General features: G+C 33.1%; 1 protein-coding gene across 1 annotated transcript in view; it reads right to left on the bottom strand.

Moving 5' to 3' along the window:
- Positions 1-11,806, bottom strand: part of LOC142338076 (uncharacterized) — a 200,544-nt gene extending 188,738 nt beyond the window's left edge. Inside the window, exon 1 of the mRNA XM_075387709.1 lies at positions 11,707-11,806. The gene's annotated coding sequence lies outside the window, so the exon portion shown is untranslated. The remainder of the gene's footprint in view (positions 1-11,706) is intronic.
- Positions 11,807-12,018: the final 212 nt, after the last annotated feature.

Below are 12,018 nucleotides of genomic sequence, written 5' to 3'. Positions count from 1 at the left end.
ATCAAACAGAAGGTAAGTTAAAGTCTCCCAAAATAACAAATTGCGTAATTCGATCGGAATTACGCAAAGCCAATTACACTAACTTTATTTTTTCGTTAACTCAAACATCGATTTGTAATGTTTCTAACCTCTTGGAGGCAGGTAAACAAGCACTAAGCCAAGACAAAACGAAGTCATTAAGACAGCTGATATAACCCAACGTCAACTTCATATATTTCAAAACTAATGAAGAAGGTTTTGGTAATCGCTTATAGAACTTATTGCGTTGGTTCTCCTTCGTGTTTCAACGCCCTATTACAGTGTACGGCAGAAAAACAGTGGGTTCTATTTTGATTAGAAAATCAGTTAAAGTTAGACGTGTTTCGATTGATAAATGGGCTCTGTACATTGAAATGTCAAATTTTAAGATCAGAAAAACAGCTCTATTGCGCATAACTTAGCCATTAAGAATCAATAACTCTCCATTTCTGATTTTAAAATTTCTTCTCAGTCTATCGTTTCTCCAGACTCCGCGGTAGGACTTTCCGGTACGAAGTTGATACTGGGTTTCTCTTTCTGACTTCGTTAGGTCAGGTCTACAAACAGAGTAGGATGAACTTTATAAAGCTGCAGGGCTTTGGAAAGTCAGCGAAACTTTTCGTTTCAATATGTTTTTGATTTTTAACTAAAGTAGTTACCGACCATCACCCATTTTTCCCGATGCGCTTGGTTTCAAAAATAGTCAGCGCGTAAATCTTCTCTAATTTCCTTAGCAACACTGATTTAAATCACCATCATCTTTGAGTACTTGAAAGAAACGAGCCTTTGATTATCAAGTTAGGCCTTTTGTTTTCTTCTTGAATTTGCTCATGTCATTCGCCGGCTATAAAAGACCACACCTTGTTCTCCTTCGCTAGGTTATCTACCAGAACACTCGCATAGCTTTCGGGTTCGCTTTGTTTTTCAGCCATGCAGAAACCGCAAAGAAACGTCTTGTTGCAATCATAGTTACTGCACAGAGACTATTTGATACCTGACACTCCTATTTACGTATTGCACTTCTTTCTCATTAAAACATTCTCTGGCTGTTTGTGTTCGGGTAGGCATGCTTGCTCAAATATTCAGTTTTAGTCTATAGCCAGAATTTTAAAAAATGCCAACGTTAATTTCGAAATTAAGCAGTAAGTTTTGGAACAGCAGAAATGAATCTAGAATACAATCACGAAGTCAGATCACTAAAATCCCTTCGTAGACAAGGGCTACTCAAAAAAATCTGGTTCGTTGATCAAATGAACTGAAACACTACTTATAAATTGCTATTTAATAAAATTATCACAACAAACAAGAAAATTACATGGATTCGATGCAAAAGACATAGGGTTTAGGTTCAGATAAGCTTTTCCAAATATGGTCAAACCAGTGTTTTCAAAGCTTGTATAAATTTTCTATATAGCTTTCTTTTAACTGACCTTTTCTCAAATTCACAACTCCGAAACAACCAAGTTTTACGAGAGGGGAACAAAAGTTGGTCCCTTGGAAAGTTTTTGAGTAACTAAAAATCAAAGCACCATCAGCATAAGATATCAAGATGATACTACAAGTTAATCGAAATGGAGAAAAAAGCTGGTAAAAGATCTAATGCAACTGACTTCAAAGAAGGGAGTCACTTAATGTTGCGATAAATGCGGCAAAATAACCATGAAGAAAAAAGGAGAACTACAGCATCAACGAGAACTTAACAACCAAGCGCAGTCTGCAATTCAATACTCGGGGAGTCACAATGACAAATTGATATCAAGCCTCATTAATGACAAAACACCAGATAATAATGCAGCAACTCCCACTGCCAACAGGCATTTTTTACCCAAAATTCGCAACGCGATTTTCGAAACAATTACCATTTTCCGATTGCACGTACAAATTAAACCTGCAAAATGACATTAGTAATGAGGCAACGAGGCAGCTATCCATTCATATCCGTCATTTACAATTCAAGACCTGGGCAATATTATGCGTCATCAGCTAAATCAAAATTTCTGATAGTTCAATAGTTCACACTGGACATAAATCAATTGATCAGGGTCTACTAGGCGAAAAGGCAGCAAAAGAGTTAAGCGCAATTTTTTCAGAGTGTAAGGGAAAGTTGAAACTATATAGACTAGCAACTTGCAGATTACCAAAAGTAAAGAATGGTAACTTTGGGAGAGGAATTAATAACAATGAAATTCATAAGTTTAATTGTGCGTTGAACATAGCAGACGGATTAAGAGGCAAATTCAAAAACGCCGATGTTAAAATTTTTGACTATACTTTGGATAAAGCAGATATTTGCCTGGATGACATCGATCCAAGCCAAAGTAGAATCCAAAATTGGTGTTTACTATCCAAAATTATATTTCAAAAGTGAGATATCAGCCTGCTGGTTGCAAAGTGTCTAGCAATGGTTATATAGGATAAAATGCGTTAATATGACTAGGTTTTTGGAGTGGTTTCCAACTTAAAATTTGAGCGCAATTCATCTTAATATCTTTTGAGAAAAAGAAACGTTAAAAGGTATTCTGAAAAGCCACTCAAAGTTCATTTATAGAAGTTTGATTGTTAAAAAAGGCTCCTGATTCAAACCATATGAGTAGGGTTATGGCTCTTAAATTTTGAAAACCAAATACCAATTATAAGTTATCGAATTTCATTTTGTGGTGATTTCAAACGTAATCCATAGCCCAATCTTGAGAAAATGCAAACAATCGAAAGTTACGAAGATTAATAGGTAACTTAACGTCTTAAACAAAATTTGTGAATATGCTGAGTGTCAATAACAAACAGGAAATAATCTCAAACTTGTGGATAAAATATAACAAATAACATTGGAATTTTTAAGCAATAAGCATTATTTCATTCATCGAAAAAGGTGAAAGCTGACGCCACTGTCAAGGGCTGGTGGAGTAGGAGTGTTGATACCAAACACTCAAATAAAATATCCGGAGCTATTTAAACTCTCGAATAGAAACTCTCAAATCGTAAAGTGCTGAATTACAATTTTTAAAAAATCTTCTAATAAACGTTTCCTATTGTTCTATTAAGAACCTCAGCAAATTTTTTCTGGATGAATTGATCTCAGAAATCTCAAAAGCAAACTCAGTGACACGCAACATTATTCTGTTCGGAGATTTCAACCTAAATTACTTAAGCAAAAACAAAAACAACTTTTAACAGCGTTTACGTCCACTAATGGATTAGACGTTGTGAACAAAAGTCAGCCAAATTGAACAAAGGAAACAATGAAACTTTAATTGGTCACTTCTTATCCACAAAAAAAATCAATTTTTGGACAATAAAATTGGAAATAATGTTTGTAAATGATCATTTTTCTAATGTGTTTGTTTCATCTTTGGATTTCGATAACAAAAAATGTATAGCGCAAAACCTTTACAGAGATACCAAAAATTTTTCAAGAGCTGAACTGAATAAACGAATTGCATTAACAGATTGGAGAGCAATGTATCAACAAACAGAAGCAAAAACCATATTTCAATTGTTTTCAGACTTGTTTAAAAATGTTGAACAGCTTAGCTCCCATAAAAACTGGAGAGTCAACAAACAGTTCAAACAAAAAAGTGGATATCCATAAAAATTTTTGAAACTCATTAACAAAAACTATCAACTTCTTAATATTTGTAAGGAGAAGGCAGATCTTTCCGCTTAAAACACATACAAAAAAATCAGAAACGCCACCAATCGACAATTAGGAAAAGCAAGTGATGAGTGTACCAAAAAATGTTTGAATTTTCCTGATTTAAAGCAGCCATGGAAATTGATAAATAAAAACTTAATCGTCACTCTTTTCCGACAAATAGAAAGAAGGAAAATAACCATGAAATGACCATCTTTTAATTGACTTTTACTCAAATTCAAAACTCCGAAACAAACAAGTTTTACGAGAGGGGAACAAAAGTTGGTCTCTTTGGGATGTTTTTGAGTAACTTAAAATCAAAGCACCATCAGCATAAGATATCAAGATGATACTACAAATTAATCGAATTTGAGAAAAAAGCTGGTAAAAGATCTAATGCAACTGAATTCAAAGGAGTCACTTGATGTTGCAATAAATAGAAAGGAGGAAAATAACCATGAAATTCAAAAAAGGAGAACAACAGCATCAAAGAAAACTTAACAATCAAACGCAGTCTGCAATTCAATACTCGACGAGTCAAGATGACAAATTGATATCAAACCTCAAAACACCAAACAATAAAGTAGCAACTCCCACTGCTAACAGGCAGTTTTACACAAAATTCGTCAAGCGATTTACGAAACAACTCCGATTTTCCGATAGCACATACAAATTAAACCTGCAAAATGGCAATAGTAATGAGGTAAAGAGGCAGCTATCCATTCATATCCGTTATTTACAATTCAAGACCTGGGCAATATTATGCGTCATCAGCTAAATCAAAATGTCTGATAGTTCAATAGTTCACACTGGACATAAATCAATTGATCAGGGTCTTCTAGGCGAAAAGGCAGCAAAAGAGTTAAGCGCAATTTTTTCAGAGTGTAAGGGAAAGTTAAAACTATATAGACTAGCAACTTGCAGATTACCAAAAGTAAAGAATGGTAACTTTGGGAGAGGAATTAATAACATGGAAATTCATAAGTTTAATTGTGCGTTGAACATAGCAGACGGATTAAGAGGCAAATTCAAAAACGCCGATGTTAAAATTTTTGACTATACTTTGGATAAAGCAGATATTTGCCTGGATGACATCGATCCAAGCCAAAGTAGAATCCAAAATTGGTGTTTACTATCCAAAATTATATTTCAAAAGTGAGATATCAGCCTGCTGGTTGCAAAGTGTCTAGCAATGGTTATATAGGATAAAATGCGTTAATATGACTAGGTTTTTGGAGTGGTTTCGAACTTAAAATTTGTGCGCAATTCATCTTAATATCTTTTGAGAAAAAGAAACGTTAAAAGGTATTCTGAAAAGCCACTCAAAGTTCATTTATGGAAGTTTGATTGTTAAAAAAGGCTCCTGATTCAAACCATATGAGTAGGGTTATGGCTCTTAAATTTTGAAAACCGAATACCAATTATAAGTTATCGAATTTCATTTTGTGGTGATTTCAAACGTAATCCATAGCCCAATCTCGAGAAAATGCAAACAATCGAAAGTTACGAAGATTAATAGGTAACTTACCGTCTTATACAAAATTTGTGAATATGCTGAGTGTCAATAACAAACAGGAAATAATCTCAAACTTGTGGATAAAATATAACGTATAACATTGGAATTTTTAAGCAATAAGCATTATTTCATTCATCGAAAAAGGTGAAAGCTGACGCCACTGTCAAGGGCTGGTGGAGTAGGAGTGTTGATACCAAACACTCAAATAAAATATCCGGAGCTATTTAAACTCTCGAATAGAAACTCTCAAATCGTAAAGTGCTGAATTACAATTTTAAAAAAATCTTCTAATAAACGTTTCCTATTGTTCTATTAAGAACCTCAGCAAATTTTTTCTGGATGAATTGATCTCAGAAATCTCAAAAGCAAACTCAGTGACACGCAACATTATTCTGTTCGGAGATTTCAACCTAAATTACTTAAGCAAAAACAAAAACAACTTTTAACAGAGTTTACTTCCACTAATGTATTAGACGTTGTGAACAAAAGTCAGCCAAATTGAACAAGTAAACGAAGAAATTTTAATTGATCACTTCTTATCCACAAAAAAAATCAATTTTTGGACAATAAAATTGGAAATAATGTTTGTAAATGATCATTTTTCTAATGTGTTTGTTTCATCTTTGGATTTTGATAACAAAAAATGTATAGCGCAAAACCTTTACAGAGATACCAAAAATTATTCAAGAACTGAACTGAATAAACGAATTGCATTAACAGATTGGAGAGCAATGTATCATCAAACAGAAGCAAAACCATATTTCAATTGTTTTCAGACTTGTTTAAAAATGTTGAACAGCTTAGCTCCCATAAAAACTGGAGAGTCAACAAACAGTCCAAACAAAAAAGTGGATATCCATAAAAATTTTTGAAACTCATTAACAAAAACTATCAACTTCTTAATATTTGTAAGGAGAAGGCAGATCTTTTTGCTTATAACACATACAAAAAAATCAGAAACGCCACCAATCGACAACTAGGAAAAGCAAGTGATGAGTGTAACAAAAAATGTTTGATTTTTTCTGATTGAAAGCAGCCATGGAAATTGATAAATAAAAACTTAATCGTCACTATGTTGCGACAAATAGAAAGAAGGAAAACAACCATGAAATGACCATCTTTTAACTGACTTTTACTCAAATTCAAAACTCCGAAACAACCAAGTTTTACGAGAGGGGAACAAAAGTTGGTCTCTTTGGGATGTTTTTGAGTAACTTAAAATCAATGCACCATCAGCAAAAGATATCAAGATGATACTTCAAATTAATCGAATTTGAGAAAAAAGCTGGTAAAAGATCTAATGCAACTGAATTCAAAGGAGTCACTTGATGTTGCAATAAATAGAAAGGAGGAAAATAACCATGAAATTAAAAAAGGAGAACAACAGCATCAACGAAAACTTAACAACCAAACGCAGTCTGCAATTCAATACTCGAGGAGTCAAGATGACAAATTGATATCAAACCTCATTAATGATAAAACACCAAACAATAATGTAGCAACTCCCACTGCTAACACGCAATTTTACACAAAATTCGTCAAGCGATTTACGAAACAACTCCGATTTTCCGATAGCACATAAATTAAACCTGCAAAATGACATTAGTAATGAAGTAACGAGGCAGCTATCCATTCATATCCGTTATTTACAATTCAAGACCTGGGCACATTGTAACAATTATGCGCCATCAGCTAAATCAAAATGTCTGATAGTTCACACTGGACATAAATCAATTGATAAGGGTCTTCTAGGCAAAAGAGGCAGCAAAAGAGTTAGGCATAATTTTGTCAAACGTGCAAGGAATATAAAACGATATAAACTAGCAATTTGCAGATTGCCAAAAGTAACGAATGGTAACTTTGCTAGAGGAACTAATAACAATGAAATTCATAAGTTTAATTGTGCGTTGAACGACATAGCAGATGGATTAGGAGGCGAATTTAAAAACAAGGATATTAATGTTTTTGACTATGCTTTGGATAAAGCAGATATTCGCCTGGATGGCATTGATCCAAGCCAAAGTGGAATCCAAAATTGGTATTTACTATCCGAAATTATATTTCAAATGTGGGGTATCAGCCTGCTGGTTGCAAAGTGTCTAGCAATGGTTATATAGGATAAATACCTTCGTATGACTAGGTTTGGAAAGTGGTGTCGAAATTTATATTTGTGAGCCTTTGATAATGATATCTTTTGAGAAAAAGAAACGTTAAAAGCTTTTGTGAAAAGTCACTAAAAGTTCAATTATAGAAATTCTATTGTTAAAAGGCTCATAATTCAAACCATATGAGTAGGGTTTCGGCCCTTAAAATTTTAAAACCAAATAACAATTATAAGTTATCTAATTTCATTATGTGGTAATGTCAAACGTAATCCATAGCCCAATCTTGAGAAAAGTTAAAGAATCGAAAGTTAGTAAAAAACGAATTGGTAACTTAAGGTCTTATCCTAATTTCTTATGTGATAATGCCGAGTGTCAATAACAAACACAAGGAAATCTAAATTTTTTACAGCAACAATACAGCCAAACGTGCTTTGTGGTTAATGAAACGTGGATAAAAGATAAATATGATACCATTAGAATTTCAAAGTTGACGCCGCTTTCAAGGGGTTGTGGAGTATGGATACCAAATACTTTCAATATAATATCCGGAGCGATTTAAATTCTCGATTAGAAACTTTCAAATCGTTAAGGGGTTAAATACTTGAACCATTTAGGAACAAATTCTAATAAACATTTCCTATTGCTCTATTAAGAACCTCAGCAATTTTTTTTGGATGAACTGACCTCAGAAATCTCAAAACCAAATTCAGTGACAGGCAACATTATTCTGTTCCGAGATTTCAACCTAAATTACTTCAGCAAAAACAACTTTTAACAGTTTACTTCCAATATTGGATTAGACATTGTAAACAAAAGTGAGCCAACCTGGACAAATAGAAACAACGGAAATTTAATTGATCACTGCTTATCCACAAAAATCATTTTTTGGACAATAACATTTGAACAAATGTTTGGAAATTATCTTTTTTCTAAGGTGTTTGTTTCATCTTTGAATTTTGATAAAGAAAAATGTATAGCGCTATACCTTTACAGAGATACCAATAACTTTCAAGAGCTGAACTGAATAAACGAATTGCATCAACAGATTGGAGAGCAATATATCAACAACCAGATGCAAAATCCGTATTTCAATTGCTTTCAGACTTGTTTAAAGACGTTGAACAGCTTAACTCCCATAAAAACTGGAGAGTAAAGTGGGTATCTACAGAATTATTGAAACGTATCATCAAAAAAAACTATTAACTTTTTAATATTTGAAAGAAGGCCGATCTTTCCGCTTATAACACATACAAAAAAATCAGAAACGCCACCAATCGACAATTAGGAAAAGCAAGTGATGAGTATACAAAAAAAATGTTCGAGTTTTCCTGATTCAAAACAGCCATGGAAATTGATAAATACAAAACACAAACAACAGGTAAAAATAACGATATCTCCCAAATTCACAAAAATAACATTATTTCATAAGATAAGAAACGAGTCGCTAACAAATTGAACAATTTTTTTTCCAGGATATGTGTATGCGGAGGGCTAAAAGAAAGTGCTGAGTTACCATACTTTGTTTATGCGGAAGAACTTTTTCATTCGGAATTAACGAGGAAAGCTGTATGATGTAACTTGACAAACTATCACAGAAGAGAGCATCAGGTTCTGGATTCATTCCCGCATGGTCTTTCAAATGCAGTAAAATGTCTATTGGAACACCATTTACAATTTGCAATGAACAAACGTATTCCGAAAAATGTTTTTCCAGATGTCCTTAAAAAGCATATGCAACTCATATAAATGCATATAATTTACAGAACAGGTGACCTATTTGAATAAGTGAACTAAAGGGCAATTGCAGTGACAGCAACTCGTGCTAAAAAAATTGAAACGGTTATAATCCAACAAATGTTAGAACATGAAGAACATACGATAAAAAAAATCAATTCGCTTTTCTGAAAAACAGATATTCCAGCTACGGGTTCGGAGCGTCACTAAAACTATGCTAAAATCATTTTTATCCAAACAATGCGTTAAAAACATCATTTACTTAAATTTGACAAAATTTAAGCACGGAGTCCCGAAAGGAACAGTCCTCGGGTCACTAATTTTAACTGTATATTAACCACTTCTCGCAAAAGAATGCAAAAGCGAAGAATTTTTTACAATTCGCAGATGATACTTTTATAATATCTCTGGAAAACATATCAAGGCCTTCACAAAAAAACCTATAAAAAAACTGATAAACTAATGAAACAGAATGTGGTAACATTGCAGAGAGATAAACCGAAATAGTTGTTTTTTCTTTTAAAAAAAGATCAGCCGGACTTCGGAAATTCATTATAAGGCAAGTATCAAAAAACCAAAGGTCAGTTGTCGTTACCTGGGCCTAAAGATCTACACCCAATTGAAATTTGACTAGGAACCAAAAATGTTGATAAAAATGGCGACTGCTATTAGATCAATCTACTTAGTGAGACATCAAATACCGCAAAAAGAAAGAAATGTGCTTTTCAAATCACTTGTCCAATCATATTTTATATTCAGTGAATTTTTATTCAACCTCTGCCAGCCTCATCACTTCAGAGAAAATAGACAAACAAATTGGTATATAAAGGTTTGCCATATGCAAAAAAATGGAAGCGCAAAGGATCCTCTAATATGAGATAAAACTATACCTATGTTTTTAAAAGTGATTCTGTGATTTTTAAATGTAAACGTTTAAGCAATTTTTTTATGGTTATAAAATTAACATTTTACAGATTTTAAAATATATACATCCTCTTGCTGAAAAAAGACACACCATTTAAGTTTGTGAGAGGCAAAAACGGAAAAGACACCGATATTATATTGCACCTATTAGATCACTTGTCCTGCCACATTTCAATTTCAAAGCAATTTTTCTTTGATCTCTGACAGCCTCATCATTTCAGAGAAAATGGACAAATAAATTGGTATACAGAGGTTTGTCATATGCGGAAGAATTGATAGCGCAAGGGATGCTCAAATAAGAGATGAAATTATACCTGCAGACCTTTTCGTTTAAAAAGTTTTTTTATTTATTTAAGCGTTGCAAGGAAAGCAGTCGAATATCCAAAAAATGTCTTTCAGAATTTTGGGAAAATAAGAGACGAGAAAATTCCCGAACTGTCCAATTTTTTCATGAAAAATATGTGTCATTCTACCGATCAAAATGTAGTGACCAATCAATACTCAGAAAGTTCTCGAGAAAAAGGAACAACTTACGCTTAGAAATCCGAAAAGAAATAGCAATAAATAAATTTAAGAAATCAACTAGAGAAATAATCAAATGACATGAACGTGTTCCCGAAGATAGACAAGTACAAGATTTGAGAAAATAGTTCTGCTAGTAAACGGACCAAACTTTTCAGATGTTTTTAAAAGTGATTGTGTGATTTTTAAATGTAAAACGTTTAATCAAACTCTTTGTTATGGTTATAAAATTTTCAATTAACATTTTATAGATTTGAAAAAAAAATATTCATCCTCTTGCTGAAAAAAAACACACAATTTAAGTTTTGGAGAGGCAAAAACGGAAAAGACACTGATATTCTATTGCACCTATTAAATCACTTGTCCTGTCAAATTTCAATTTCAGTGTGATTTTTCTTCGATCTCTGCCAGACTCATCATTTCAGAGAAAATAGACAAATAAATTGTTATATACAGGCTTGTCATATGCGAAAAAAATTGATAGCGCAACGAATTCTCTAATAAGAGATGAAATTATACCTGCAGACCTTTTCGTTTAAAAAGTTTTTAATTTAATTAAGCGTTGCAAGGAAAGCAGTCAAATATCCAAAAATGGCATTCACAATTTTGGGAAAATATGAGGTGGGAAAATTCCCGAACTGTCCAACTTTTCCGGAAAAATATGTGTCACTCTACCTATCAATATTCAGAAATTTCTCGAGAAAGTGGAACAACTTACAATTGGAAATCCGGAAAGAAAAGGCAAGGAATTACTCAAATTGGACAATAATTAATTAACTAGACAAATGATCAATCTACCTGAACGTGTTCCAATAGATAGACAAGTACAAGATTTTAGAAATTATTTCTATTAGTAACAGGGCCACTTTTCATATGTTTTTAAAGTGATTCTTAAATGTTAATGTTTAACCAAATAACCAAAAAATATACATCCGCTGGGTGGTTAAAAAATCACACACGATTTAAGTTTTGGGAAGGCAAAAACGGAAAAGACGCTGGTATTTTATTGCACCAATTACAAATTCCCACTGCTATGACATTAAATTCTTTTTTACTGTATCAGTATTTAGATTTTCATTACTACGAGTACAAAATCACAAAAATAGAAAGCAACTATTATAGAAGCAACTATTATAGAAGCAACTATTATAATCGAGCAACCCTGTAATAAAATAGAAGCAACTATTATAATCGAGCAACCCTGTTATAATTAACGCAACACATCTTGAAAATAGTGGAGGGTATATTTAACTCACCGAGAGTTTCAAATTTGCGTATGATGTAGTTCACAAAAGTATTTTGAGGAGCAACATGACCTTTGCGTATTGGCATTTCATTTGCTCAGCAATGACATAACATCTGAAATTAACAAATACATTTAGAAATCGAATCTATTCTGTTTGGTGGCCATTTGATGAAGCTTAGTGGGCATATAAATCTTAACCCCCCCCCCCTCCAGAAGCACGTGCTATTTTTACACTGTACTGTCCTATTTTACAATACGTAATTTGTGTTGGGGGTCATAGAAAACAATAAGGGGAGCAACAGACCCAAAAAATCTGCTTGAG

Source organism: Convolutriloba macropyga, chromosome 4 (assembly GCF_964194025.1).
Source record: "Convolutriloba macropyga chromosome 4, txConMacr16.3, whole genome shotgun sequence".
Lineage (NCBI taxonomy): Eukaryota > Metazoa > Xenacoelomorpha > Acoela > Convolutidae > Convolutriloba > Convolutriloba macropyga.
Note: the sequence above shows the minus strand (reverse complement) of the source record. Positions and strands in the feature narration are given on the sequence as shown.